Source organism: Equus asinus, chromosome 2 (genome assembly GCF_041296235.1).
Source record: "Equus asinus isolate D_3611 breed Donkey chromosome 2, EquAss-T2T_v2, whole genome shotgun sequence".
Taxonomy (NCBI): domain Eukaryota; kingdom Metazoa; phylum Chordata; class Mammalia; order Perissodactyla; family Equidae; genus Equus; species Equus asinus.
The window spans coordinates 185,208,130-185,223,272 of NC_091791.1; the positions used below are offsets into that span (position 1 = coordinate 185,208,130).

Sequence of the window (15,143 nt, forward strand, 5' to 3'; positions counted from 1 at the left end):
TTTACCACATTTTGTAATTATCATTTACACTTTAATTATGGTAGTTATCACACTCTAAGAAAGGCCCCTCTCTATGTTCTGTACTGTTGTATTTTTTTTACAGTGGTTGTAATTTAAATTATCTCTTTTTTTTTTACTTGAACAAAGTGGTTTTAATACTATCAGTGGTCAATAAAATTCGTCAAATAAAATAGGTTTAATGAACAATTCTTTAAACAATTATCTTCTGAGCAATGTTCAGCATAGTTTATAGATCAGTATACTTTCAAAAGAGAATGTGTAAGCTGATCAAGTGATGGAAGGTTTCATGAAGGCAGTTGTATTGACCTAAATCTAGAAAGGGGTGATTATTTGAAGAAACAGAAGAACCACCTTCCAGACTAGACAAAGGACGTGCACAGGCACCTGTGAGCTGGGGAAACCGAGGAAAGATGCAAACTGAATAGAGCGTGTGTGTTGAAAGTGATAAGAAATAAGATAGCAAGTTGTTTCTCATTCTTAGAACCGATTGTATTCCAAGTGCTGGTGACATATGCAGGTATGACTTGAAGCTGATTTTGGATAAACTATACTGGTCATCTGTTCCACCCAAATCTGTTTTCAATTTACAACAGAAAGAAACTGTTTTAGTAATTTCATCCCTTTGATTGTGGACATGATCAGAGAGTCAATATTTAGGGTATGTTTCCTAATTCTTTCTTATTATGACCTCGTTGGTCCATAAAGAGCCACCCTTCATATATAAGGTCTTTTTTATCGCAATCAATAAGCATTAATTGAGCAATAGCAATAGATTTAAATTAAACGACGTGAAGGGTCAACAGAGTGGAGAACATAGTCCTTGCCCTAAAATAGCTTATAATGCACTTGGGGAGGTAACAAATGCACATAGGGAACCCTATATGAAGATATTTATAGACCTACTTAAATGATAAATTCTATTTTGCAAATAAGAGCATTATAGAAAGTCAGCAGTGGGAAAATAAATCAATGGAGATCCAAATAGATGAGGAAAGACAATCCTACCGTGAGCCAGGGACTCAACTTCATGTTTGTCTGCATCACAAAATGGAATCCCCCAACGATCTCAGGAGCCTAATTATTCCTGATGAAACTGATCCTCAAAATCTTTAGCTCTATTGACATTACTCAAGTAGTATGTGACAGAAAAAACAAAATCTAGACTTTCTGACTCTAAATTCCAAGCTGCCCTACATTGCCTATTTTTAAGTTGCTTCACAACTGAAAAACTCTAAGAAGCTGATAGTTTCTGATCTAGAATATACAGCAAGGGGGCCTGTCCGGTGGCACAGCGGTTAAGTTCACATGTTCTGCGTCAGCAGCCCAGGGTTCACCAGTTTGGATCCCGGGTACAGACATAAACACTGCTTGGCAAGCCATGCTGTGGCAGGCATCCCACATATACAGTCAAGGAAGATAGGCACAGATGTTAGCTTAGGGCCAGTCTTCCTCAGCAAAAAGAGGATTGACAGCAGATGTTAGCTCAGGCTAACCTTCCTCAAAAAAATATATATATAATAAAATAGAAAAAAAATTGAATATACTGTAGAAATGAGATTTTAGCAGAGAGAGAAGGCAATGAAGAGGGTATTGTGAGAACTGAAGGTGCTATCTGGATCATAGACCTTCCTTTCTCTTCTGCAAAAGAGAGAAATCAGCCCTATGGTCTTCTACGCTTGGAGAAGGCCTTTTCTTATGTAGCCTGTAATTTATTCTGCCAAGTAATCCAGGAGGAAGGGCAAAGTCTTCCCTTCCATCCTCAGGGTATTAGAAGCTGGACCACCTTTAGTTCTGCATCACCGCATATTTCACTCTGATAATGGATCAAGCAGTTCTTTTAATGAAGACATAACAGGACAGTACAGAGCTGGAATACCTGAGTTTAAGCTCCTCAGTCTTTGCTGTGCTCTTTCCAGGGCTCCTACTTGAGGGTCCTGCCCCATCTGGTATTCATCTCACTCCTTCTGAGTGGACAGATCACAGGTCACTTGACACCAGCTTCCTTCTTGTCTTGCAAAGCCTGCTGCCTTAGGTGAGCTTGAAGGAAGAAAGTAAAGCGCTATTCTAGAACTTGGTTTATTCTTTTGGTCTTTACCACGACCCTAAGAGTGGAGTTTTATTATTATCATCCATTTTACAAATGAAAAAATGACCCAGAGTTCCTAATCATTGTGTAGTATTTCTTGCTTCTTACCACCAAATCCTGACCCTTAACTCTTAGCCACCATTAATAATATGACTCTTCCTCACTTCCAGCATTTGGAAAGGTGAGCTCTGGTCCTCTGGGTTGGGCAGGAATATGGCAGCTACTTTGACTCCAGTCTACCCTATCTACAAAGATTGGTAGTACTCAGTTATCTCCTTAGTTTTTTTGCCGTGGAGAGTTAATTTCTTTCTTAAAACCCCCTAGTCTAGTTGCACGTCAATTCATTCTACTAATTTACAGTTGTCCCTATTCCCTGGGCATTAGCCCTGGCCTTGTTATGTTAGGAGAAAATTTATCTTCTCCTGGGTTTGTCTTCACAACTCAGTAGCTGAGGATGCCTAAGTCTGAGTTCACGAGTGTTGCCCCTGGTAGCAGGGCGCGGTTTCCCAGAGCTTGGCAAGGGACAGGATCTGTATACTTAGATTTAGTAGGAGACCAATTTAAAAATATTAAAGTATTTTTGAAGTGATACTCACAAATGGTTATGAATTATCTGAAAAAGTAGGCAAAAGAATTGAAACTTTGAGTTGTGGATCAAACCTGAAAACTATGAGGTATCTTTCATACTTCCCCTTTTTTATCACTATTGTTTACTCCATCAGTAAACAATACTCTATTTCTAAAGTATTATGAAATATGCCTCCAAAATATATGTGTCAAAAATTAATCTCCCTCTTCACTTCCAACTAATTAATGCAAGCATCTGTTATCTGTCACGTAGATAGTTGCGGTAACCTTCCAATTGCTCTTTCTGGTTTTAATAGTGTTTTATGAGAATCACATGAAATAACACAACAAAAGCCTGTTGGTGTATACAGTAAGCTCCCATTAATATCATCATAACTATTTTTTATTTCTCTATTTAATTTTTCCCATAAAATTGAGTAATCATTTTAATATTTAATTCATTTTAATTTTTACTAAAGTGATACAGGCAGGTAGTTCAGAATGCGGATTGTAACAGAAGAGAAATATAACAGTCCCACCCAGCACTCCCCAAGCCACACGCTGCTGTAGCCCAGGGGCTGTTTTGCTTGTCATTTTTCTCCATAATCGTGAATGATATTCTTACATTACAACTCCTTATTTTTCAAGTGTACATATTTTTTACTGACTTCTCATCATAGTTTATTATGGGTTGGCTCTTTTACATTTGTCCTCAATTCCTCTCCCTCCAGTCCCCTAGATTTTAAAAAAATACATTAAAATCATTATTAAATCTATAATAAGCTTTTATATTCTTATAATTATACAAGTAAACACCCTAGACCACACTTCCTTCTCTCTATAATCGTTTATTTTTCCTGAATGTAATGATGCATTTACTTTTTTCTTTTGCCTGGTTTTCTTTGAAACCACCTCTATTTTTTCGAAAAGAGCTAATGCCTCTACCACATGCATATGTCTGTCAATGATTTTCCTATGATCTGATAATTACTTTCCTTATTTTATTTGTGTGTTTATCTACTTATTTATTTGACAGAAAGAGAGACAGAGACAGAGAGACGTTACTTTCCAGGGCCTCTGTCCTTAGGCCCCCATTAGAATATGTTGTTCTCCAATTTTGGCTTCCATTCGTCTCCATACTAGAACTTCCGTTTATAGTTATCCTATGTGTGAACTTTTCCTTGATATCATACTGTTTTCTCTCTTATTTTATTCTCATATTTTTGTTGGACACATTATCTTTTACTTCCTACTAGAATCCTGGACAGCAGGCAAAAATTTTGAGTTTTTGCATGTCTAAAAAGGTCTTCATTTTCTCTCACTTTTGATGGCTAGTTTTACAGGGTAGGAAAAAAGTTGTAGGATAAAGTCCACTTTACATGGTATTTCGAAGTTATGCTCCATTGTGTCCTAGCTTCTGGTTTTGATGCTGTGATGCTATTTTGATCTGGAATCCTATTAGTATCATTTGATCTTCCTCTGTACATTTTGGGATATTTATTTAAACTCGGTTTATTTTCTCTAGTTCTGGGAATTTTCTGTTATTATTTATTTGATTATTTTCTCCCCTCTGTTTCCACTATTCTTTATTTCATGAAATCACATTAATTGTATGTTGGTTTTCTGGGTCTTAGCTTTTACTTTCTTGTTTCTCCCTTCCTTTTTTTCTTTTTCTTGTTAAGGAAGCTTGGCCCTGAACTAATGTCTTTTGCCAACCTTACTCTGTGCTTAAGGAAGATTGTCCCTGAGCTAACATCTGTGTCAGTCTTTCTGTGTTTTCTATGTCGGATTCCACCACAGCGTGGCTTGATGAGTGGTGTGTAGGTCTGCACTCGGGATCTGAACCTGCAAACCCCAGGCTGCCAAAGCAGAGTGCGTGAACTTAACCACTACGCCACTGGGCCAGCCTCACCCTTCCTATTTACCATTTATTTCATTCTACCATTCTACTTCCTGGATGTGGTACTCAACTGTATCTTTGACTCTTAGCTTTCTTTTAATTTCATCTACCTTAATTTCTAATAACACTATTGTATCCAGTTTACTTTTTATGTAGATTTCAAATATTGATTTGTGAATCAGCTTAAGCAAAGAACAAAGCTCTCATCTCTTGGGAGATGGAGGAGTTCTTATCACTTCATGATGTTGGCTTTAGGTGGAGGAGTGGGAAATCTTACTATTTTACGTATAAACAGTTAACCAGAACTTTGTTTTTTTTAAACATTTTACTTTTTTCCTTTTTCTCCCCAAAGCCCCCTGGTACATAGTTGTATATTCTTAGTTGTGGATCCTTCTAGTTCTGGCATGTGGGATGCTGCCTCAGCGTGGTTTGATGAGCAGTGCCATGTTCGCGCCCAGGATTCCAACCAACGAAACACTGGGCTGCCTGCAGCGGAGTACCAACTTAACCACTCGGCCACAGGGCCAGCCCCCAGAACTTCGTTTTCATTCTTTAAGCTCATACTCCTTCCTTTGAAGGCAATTTGCTATCAAGTCTTAAATAGTTCTTTGGTTTTGTGTGGATAAATTGGCCAGTTCCTTCTGATCTTTTAAGTCTGTTCTGGCTATTTCTGTTGTTTTCAACTGTCACCAATGTGTTGAAATATCTTGACTTCTATCGTTGCCTCTCCAATTATCTTCATCTTCTTTTGTTAATTATTTCATTCCTTTGCCATCATTTTTGAAGGGTTTTGTGAGGTGGTGGAGTGGAGAGAGGAAATTGTTTTGAAAATTAACTCTAGCCAACTCTTAGCTTACTACCCTTAAGAGGTTTCTCGTTGCACTGTGAATGTTATGCAGAGACCTCTAAGGCTACTTCCTACCTTTTAAACAAATCTCCTATCATGCTTCCCTTACGCATGAAGTTGTAGGCATGGTTGACTTCCTTTAGTTCTTCAAATGCCACGCATGCCTTTCCCACTTGAGATGTTTTTGCATGCTGTTCCTTTGGTCTGAAATGTTCTTCCACCCTCTCTTAACCAGGAATACTCTTTTTCTTCCTTCATACCAAATCTAAGTGTCCTTCCATCTGAGAGCTATTTTCTTTCCATTGTGTACGTATCACACTAAGCATGCCATTTGTTTGATTCATCACCTCACATCTAACAATATAGAAGATGGCCAATCTGTCATTTGGTCCAATGTGTACCCAATGATAAGAAATAAATGTTTTGTTGTTGACTGGATATGTCATTTTACTAGATTTGTTGTTACCTAAATTACAAAGCAGTGTGCAATAATGATTAAAAGCATGAAATTGGGAGCCAGATTGCTTGGGTTTGAAATCTGGCTCTGCCAGTGCCTAGCTATATGCCTTTGGGCTTATTACTTAACTAAATGCATTGGTTTCCTCATCTATAAAATGGGGAAAATAATACTACACAAGTATTAGGGTTTGTAAGAGTGAAATGAGCTATTACACATGAGGTGCATATGTTTGACATGTTGCCAGAGCTATGGAAGTGTGACTTAAAAATTTAATTGTTCTCGTCTACACTGAGTTAAACAGATCAAGTCCAGCTTTACGAATCTCATAAGTACTTCCAGAAATATGAATTAGCTTTACCTAGTTCACAAATCTGAAATTAAAACACTTATAATTAGAACAAAAGTATCCCTACTTACAGGATAGAAATTAAGATTAATATCAAATTTATTAGTGTTGAATTACACATAGTCTGTTTCTTCTCACGTTCACAAAGCTTAGGGTCAGTTTTGAGCTTTCTTCTTAATGTCAACATATTAGCATTTCACATAACAGATAAAATAAAAGCATAGCTTTTAAAACATGAGCTCATGCTGGCAATTGAATTTCTCAGCTGCACGGAAAGAGATCTGTGCATTTATTTCTAATTTTCATGAAGAAGTAAATTGCAGGCAATGCTGCAATATGAATGTAAATGCATAAAAATAAAGGTAGAACCATCTCTTCAAAGTTATCGCTTATATTACTTGGAAACTTATATACGTGCATGAGCTAGAGAAAATGTTAAGGCAGATACATTGCAAATAACAGGAGCAAAATGTATCCCAGGAAAATAAAAAAGGAAATGAAAAAATGAATGATGCATTCATTAGCCATTCCCTGATAATCTAGGTACCATCTGATTTTAAATTTTACTTCAGATAGTTTCCTAGAATTAGGACAACAAATCCACAGACCAACTATGTGTTTTGCAAATTAAAACTTTAATTATATTTAAGATTTTAATATCTTTCCAAACTTAAAATTTAAAACCCTTTGTTTTCACAATGCTTTATTTGTATATAATAATTTTCTGAATTGTCAAAAAATTTTATTGCTTATATGTTTCTAAGTGTAGGAGCCAGTTCTAGTTTATATCTTTCTCTTCCCCCACAGTACTCTCCCAGTAAAAGAAAACAACAGACATGATGTTCCCTGCTGGTTTCCTTGATTATATGCTTTTTTTCTCAGAAGTTTCAACTGTTGCCCTTCAAACTTGCGCTTGCTTCAAGGTTATGCTTAATGTTGAGAGCTTGGTGCATGTCACAAGAGGACTATTTCTGTTCACAATGAAAATGAGTGAGAATTGTTTGATCATGAAGCTGAAGTAAGTCAGAGGGCAATATTTGGGTCAGCTTCCTCTAATCATAAACTTTGTGTCAGTAGAACAGACTAGACATCTTAGATTTTAGATATGTAGAAGATTTTTCAAACTTAATATGTTTTCTTCCATTTACTTTTACTTAAATATAAAACTTCTTTTGCTTTACTTTTTCCTGTTATTCTAGAATGTTCATTGATCCCATAAGATGTGTTTGCTTAAAGAAGTGATTATCATAGTTCAGGTCTTGAAATTTGAATGAATTCTGTTTTGCACCATTTTGTACGTGTCAGATTAGCTTGACAGGGCAGTAATGCTAACAGAATCCAGTTTATTTTCATTCTCCATGACTTCTAAAGCAAACACATATAGTAGTGGATGAAGAAATATTACATTTAGAGTCCTGGATGTGTAGGTCATCTTTTGCCAAATAAAGCAAAATGTCTCTTACTTTGACCCTCATGTCCTCTCTTTGCCTTTTCTTTCGTAGATATTGATACCTCAAGACACATGGTTGAGTCTTTTCATCATCATAGTGTCTACTTTTTGAACTTGTCATAAGTCACGTTCACCAAAATTTATCTGAACAGTAATGGGGTGAGAAAAACGCATCTATTTGAGCCTCTCATCTCCAGAAACATATATCTAGCCTCTTACTCCATAAGCAATAAATATTTCTTTAACAGGGACATACAAAATCAGCACATCCAATACTGAACTCATGATCTTTCTTCTGAAGCATACTCTTTCTCTCACTTTTCTCAGTATATCCACATTCAGCTTCTCAAGTCAGAATTTACAGATCATCCAGGGCAACCTTCCGTTTGCTTACCCATTCAGATCTAATGTCAGTAAGTCCTTTTAATTAGTTCCCAGATCTGTCCACTTAATCTCGAGCTTCACTGTTAATACTGTGATAGTTAGGGACACTCCCATTTTTTACCTTGAGTATTGTAATGTCTTGCCTTTCTCCAACCCAAAATTAATTACTGGGTCATTTTTCTTAAAGTTGAAAATGTTTCCCATGGTCTTCATTTTATGACCTTTCCATATCTCTTTATAACTCTCTTGCCTCATTTCATGCAATTTCCTTACAACTAACACCAGATTAATCACCCTTTTTCAGTTACTGTAGAGCTCTGATCGTTTACAGATACAGGGTCTTAACACTTGATCGCTCTTCTTGTAATACTCTTCCCTCTCTCCTCACTTTGCTGTCTTCCACATTTTATGACTTAACCATTACTCATTCACCAAAATTTAGCTTAAGTTTCACTTCCTCAGAGAAACTTCTTACTTCTCTGATAATATAATTACTCCCAGTTTTATAATCCTAAAGCATTCTGCAAGTTTTCTTTATATTAGTCTTTTGCGTAATTACATGTTTAATGTCTGTCACCTCCATCTACACTGTACTCTGCACCCCATGAAGACAGAGATTAGTTCTGTTACGTTTCCTTTAAGATAACACAAAAACAAAACCCACAAATAAATTTTTGAAGAGAATTGTATTAAATTTCAATATTAACAAAAAGGCCACTGAGATCATGAGCATTCACGATGCCATACCTTCCCATTGATTTGTTTTTAAAATGTATTTCATGAAAATGGTATAGTTTTCTTCATGTAAAATTCATGATTACCAATTTCAGACAAATCGTCAACACTGTTTGCTGATCTATGTTTTTATGATTAACACTCTCTCCAATTCTCCTCCACAATACTGGCAAGCCTCCTCTAGTCTCTGTAAACTTCAGAAGAGCAAACTTGCCTCAAATTTAGTAGATATTCTCTCCTTCATAGAAAAAAAATTAGCATCAGAATAGAACTCCCTCAACTTACCACTTTCTGGAGTAAAAATCTGTCCACATGTGGACAGATTTTTCTTGTTCCCTCCTTTGAGATAGAGGAGAGATGCTTCCCCCTACCTGGGGCCAGTCATTCTACCGGTAATTTGACTGATTTTTCTTTCTTCCTCTTATGCATTGAACTTCATCTTTTCAAAAGAATTTCTTCAACGCAATGGCATATAAACCATTAGATATCTTCCATTTATTAAAACAAAAGTTTTCTTCACCACAGTCAAAAAAAAAGTACCCAGTATTCACTTCAATTTTTGTAAAGTACAAAACCAAGCAAAACTAATCTATGCTTTTAGAATTTAGGAGTTGAGAAGGGGGTATCTAAGATGCCGGTAGTGTTCTGTTTCTTTATCGAGGTCCTGGTTCTGTGTCTGGTTTCACTAGATGAGTATTCATCTACGTTTGGGAGATGTGTGCTTTCCTACGTGAATATTGTACTTAATAACAATTAACAATTAAAAGAAAAAAATTCCTTCGTTCTTTATCCCCCACAAATTAATTCTGCTCTTTCATAGCCCAGATTCTTGAAAGAGTTGTCACAATTTCTTCAATCCTCACTGAGCTAAAATTTGGCTTACTTTATTGAAACCGCAATCCTGTGGGAAATTACATAATAAACCTACTTCAGTTCTCCTCTCCTTGGCCTCCCATCGACATTTGACACCTTAGAGCCATCCTGCCTTCTTGAAGCAGTTTCCTCCAGGGGCTTCCATCATGCCAGGTACTTTGCTCCATTTCCATCTTCTTTTTGGGTTATAAGATGTTAAATATTGAAACCCTTCTTAGTTAAGATCTTAGCATTCTAACTTCATTCTATTCATTTCTCTTAGGCAGTCTGCTCTACCTCTAAGATTTTGATTGTCATCCATGTGATGGTTATTTAAAGAATAATTTATCTGGCCCAGAATGCTCCAGTGAGTTTCAGACCCATTTTGCTAGATGCTTGCCATATATTTCCACGTGACCATCTCAAAGGCATTTCCAACTCATATCCAATATTGAATTCATTCACCATACTCCCTTCTCTGCCAAATGTTATCCTTGTTCCTTTTACACCATCAAACCACCAAATGAGATCCTCTCCCATGGTGTTCTATTTCCGTTAATTATCTGTCAGTATCATCCCAGAGGTACCCATCACATTATCCTCTCTCCTTTTGATTTTTGTAACTCAAAAATCAGGTCAACCTGGACACGTTTCTTCCTCACCCTCACATCAAATATACCACAAAATTATGTAATTTTTACCTAAAATTTATTTCTCCAGTACAAGTGTTTTTCTCTATCTCATGCCATTATGATCTCTCAGACTATTGCAATACCTTCCTAACTGATCTTTTTTTCATCCATTCCATGATCTTCCAGTCCATTTTCTATGTTGCAGTTGGAGTCATCTATTTCAAAGGCAATTGTGATTATAATATTCTCTGCTCAAATTTCTTCAGTTAATTGTCATTTCATTTAGGTTAAAATCCAAACCCTTCATCATACGTCTTTTGCTTCCTCTTCTCCACATGGGAACTTTCCACATATTGTTTCTTTAACTTCATTGACTATATTTAGAAGTCACTTCCTCTGGGAATCTTTTCATGACCTCTGGACTAAGTCCAATTGCCCTGTTATACTGGCTCATAATATCATGTGCTGGCACTTATCACATTTATAATTTTACATTTATTTATATGTTTGTGAAATTATCTTTTCCAGTAGTAATAACAACCATGTTTTTGCTGACTATTTTGTACGCTGTTCTACAAAAACTTGAAGTGGCATTGAAAACGTTTGACTTTTAGAAGTTAAAAAAAGTTTACAATATGGAGATTCCTCAAAAAATTAAGAATAGAACTACCATCCAACCTAGCTATTCCACTGCTGAGTATTTATACAAAGAACATGAAAACACAAAAGTATAAAGATGCATGCACCTCTATGTTCATTGCAGCATTATTCACAATAGCCAAGACTTGGAAGCAACCTTGGTGCCCATCAAAGGACGAATAGATAAAGAAGGTTGGTGTATATATATATATACACAATGGAATACTACTCAGCCATAAGAAATGATGAAATCTGGCCATTTGTAACAACATAGATCGAACTTGAGGGTATTATGCTAAACGAAATAAGTTAGAAGGAGAAAGTCAAATACTGTATGATCTCACTCATAAGTAGAAGATAAAAACAATGACAAACACATAGCAGTGGAGATTGGATTGGTGGTTACCAGAGGGAAAGTGGGGTGGGAGGAGGGCGAAAATGGTGATTAGAGACATGTGTGTGGTGATGGATTATAATTAGACTTTGGGTGGTGAACATGTTGTAATCTACACAGGAATAGAAATATAATGATATACACATGAAGTTTATATAATGTTATAAACCAATGTTATTTCAATTAAAAAAGATCATGTCATCTACAAATTAAAAAAAAGTTAAAAAAAAGTATGTAGAGTATAAAAAAATAAATGCCAGTCTTCTTAATAAGAGGTAAATTAACAACATTTTCCAGTTCTATTAATGATCATTTGCTTGTTGATTTTTTCCTTCATTTTTCCGGATTAATCTGCCAATTACTATCTTCTTAAGAAAAAGTAAATTTCTTCAGCAGTTTCAAATATGTCACTATTTATTTTTTAAATTCTCTTTAAGTGATTATATTCCTTTGCTCATCTAAAATATTGTGTATTTATGTGAGTGTATTTGTGTGTGTATTGACTTTTGATTAGACTAGGGCTCAAAATGAGTTATTTTCTTGTTGATTTTTTTTCCTAAACAACTATTTCTTGAATTTTCTGAATCTATACTTTTTTATAATAATTTCTTAAATTTCTCCTCTAACATTTATAAACTATTTCTTTCATAGCTTATTTTTTGTGACTTATTTAAAAATGCATTTAGTTGAATGCTAGTTCATCTGTATTTTATTCATTTTTATTTATGGAACTATTTAGAGCTGTGGATTTATTGCTTATAATGTCTCTGACTATATAAACTAGCTTTTGAGTAACGTCTATTATATTTATCTTATAAATATTTTGTAAACAGAGATTTTATTTCCTCTTAGATCAAATAGTTATTTATTATTATTAACTTCCAAATGTTTCGTTTATGTTATATCTGTCTTCTTTGAATTGCAGTGGAGTTATGTGACCCAAACATTTTTTGTCTTGTTTTTGCTTTGACTTGGCAAAATTTTTCTTTCAGACTTATTCTGTGATCAATATATGTATAATGATATTAATGCACTTTAGTTTCTGATTTAGGTTGAGTAAACATGATCCTAAAAAATTAAAGCTCAAAATGTTAAGGAATTTTAAGATTTTAAAAAGATTTTTTCTTATGTTTCTCATCAGCTTTGTGTTTTATTTCAATACTGTTACTTGATATATAGAATATTAAGAAGATATCTTTATTGTAACTTATATATGTCACTTTCTGTATCAGTCAGTATTTTATCAGGGAAGCAGAAGTATGAGTATTTTGGAATAAAGAACGTATTATAGGAGGGAACAGTCAGAACGGTCACAAGCTAGCACTCCTGCAGGGCTGGCAAAGGTGGAAAAACCTGAGCTGCAGGGAAGCTGGGAAGCTGTGCATGCCGATCTGCCAGAGGGGAACCATAAAGGAAGGTGGTGGAGAAATCTGTGGAAGGCTGTTGATGCATCTTCTGGTGGGGGCCTATTGGTCAGCAGGGTCAGCTGTTGGAGAGGACAGCTGGATGTGGAGTGGCCGAAGCAAAGACAAACTGGAACCTGCCAGCAACTCTGACTTGACTCCCCCCTCATGTAACCACAATAATCTTCAGAAAGTAATAGCTGTTACTTCATTTCTTCTTTCCACATCTCACACAAATTTCTCTTTAGACAATCTCTACCATTGTTCCATACCTGGAAATCTGGGAAATGCAGCTCTAGCTCACAGATCTTTACATTTTAACACTACCACTGTCCACCCTTGAAAACTTGGCATTTATATTTTACTTCCTTAATCATATGTTCTTTCTGAGTAACGTGATAGGAAAACCATGACGCCATCCCATTTAAATGGAGAACATACTAACCTTTTCTCCCAAAGAGGATAATGTACATTATTGATCTTTGGATAATGTACATTCCTTTTCTAGCCGTGTCACACTCACCTTTTGATAGCTTGCAACTTAAATACTGAGAAATAGGTTAGTTACAATTAACACATTTTATGGATAGGGGAATGAGTGAAGGAAAACAATTGTATGTGTAAGTATATGTACTTATACGCATACATAAGCACACACACTATGCATATGCGATATACACACGCATATATACATTACATATGCACACAATATATAAATGTACAATGTATGTAATATGCAATGTATATGTATACACAACATATGCTATCCACTTATTCATATGTATGTGCATATACACAAATACATATATGTGTATATGTGGGTTTATGTATGTATTTATGTACACACGCATATGATCTTGGACCATACCACTAGTTACAGAAAAAATGACTGTGTACTTATAAATATTTCTTCTTTAAATTAAGTACATACACTCACACACATGTATTTTTCCATTTTATGTAATATAACTAGCACAGACCTTTTTTCTGTAACCAGTCACCCTGTTGAAGCTTGCATTTGGAGCTACCTTCTTACCCTACATGCTCCACTTTCCCTTGTCTTGGTCGGCTCAGGCTGCCATAATAAAACACCATAGACTGAGGGGCTTAAGCAACAGACATTTATTTCTGGAAGTTCTGGAGGCTGCAAAGTTGAAGATGAAGGTGCTGGCCAATTTGACTCCCGGTGAGAGCCCTCTTCCTGGCTTGCAGGCTACCACCTCCTTGTGGTGTCCTCACAATGTGGGGAGAGAGAGACTGCAATCTTTGTGTCTTCTTCTTCTTAGAAATCCACCAATCCCATCATGAGGGCCCCTCTCTTATGACCTCATCCAGCCCTAATAACTTCCCTCAGACCCCATCTCCGAATACCATCATATTGGAGGTTAGGGCTTCAGCATATGAATTTCAGGGGGACACAGTTAAGTCCATAGCAGCACTCATCAAGCACCTCAGCTAGTAATAGATTCTTAGCTGGTTAGCTGACCAAGACCTTTATACTTGAACAAACTTTTATTCCTGAATGATCTGCGATATTGCTAGTCTTGCCCATATTGGATCGTTGCAGTTTTCCATTGACTCAGCACAGGACATAAAAGCATTAAAAGGTGCCAGGGATGTTCCCTCCATTGCAGATCTGTTCCTTTCTACTTCCTCTGTATAGTACCAATCCCGTTTCTCCTTAATAATCAGGATGATCAGTCTGTTCTGTGCATGTTGATTCACTGGCATGAGGAGCCCAAAGTGGTCAGGTGGCATTTTCATTTTCCAACTTAATGGAACCACTGTTGTGACCCTAAGGAGAAATACGCCTCCCTTCAGAACTAAGATTCTTAGACTAACAGAGCTCGGAGTTGCACGGATGAGAAGCAACATTTTCACGAGAGGATCATTAGTGGCCATAGTGAGAGGAGTTATTCAAATTTCCCTCACATGACTCTGGGGCTGTTAATCCTGGCCGTGGGAGAAACAGCGCCGTATAGCAGTCATTTATTCAGAGCATATCTCATATCCTGGAAGACATTGCCCCAGCCCCACGATGTGTTACCATTCAGGGAACACCATAACTAACTCTTCAAAATGCCATTCTATTTTCCTATCACGTCATCTCTTTTAGGGTGATGGCAGATGTGTGAATTTTGGTAAATTCCAAGAGTGTGAGCCCATTGCCACACATTTTTTCCTGTAAAGTGAAATATTGGTTTTAATAGAACCATTGTAGGGAAGGAAGGCAGATCTATAGCCAGAATAAGTATCTGTTCCTGTGAGAACAACATGCTGCCTCTTTTGTTTTAGAAGCGGTCCAGTATAATCAACCTGTCACCAGGTAGCTGGCTGTCCCCTCTCAAGGAATTATCTCATATCAGGAGCTCGTTATTGACCTCTGCTGCTGTCTGTAGCCAGACAATCCTTGGTAAGTGGAAGTTC

At 36.4% G+C, this 15,143-nt stretch overlaps 1 protein-coding gene across 5 annotated transcripts in view; it reads left to right on the forward strand.

Moving 5' to 3' along the window:
* LRFN5 (leucine rich repeat and fibronectin type III domain containing 5) overlaps positions 1-15,143 on the forward strand; it is a 249,541-nt gene that overhangs the window by 154,543 nt on the left and 79,855 nt on the right. The window contains exon 3 of one of the 5 annotated variants that reach the window (XM_070504293.1): positions 15,012-15,129. The exons of the other annotated variants lie outside the window; for them this stretch is intronic. The gene's annotated coding sequence lies outside the window, so the exon portion shown is untranslated. The remainder of the gene's footprint in view (positions 1-15,011; positions 15,130-15,143) is intronic. 5 annotated transcript variants of the gene reach the window in all.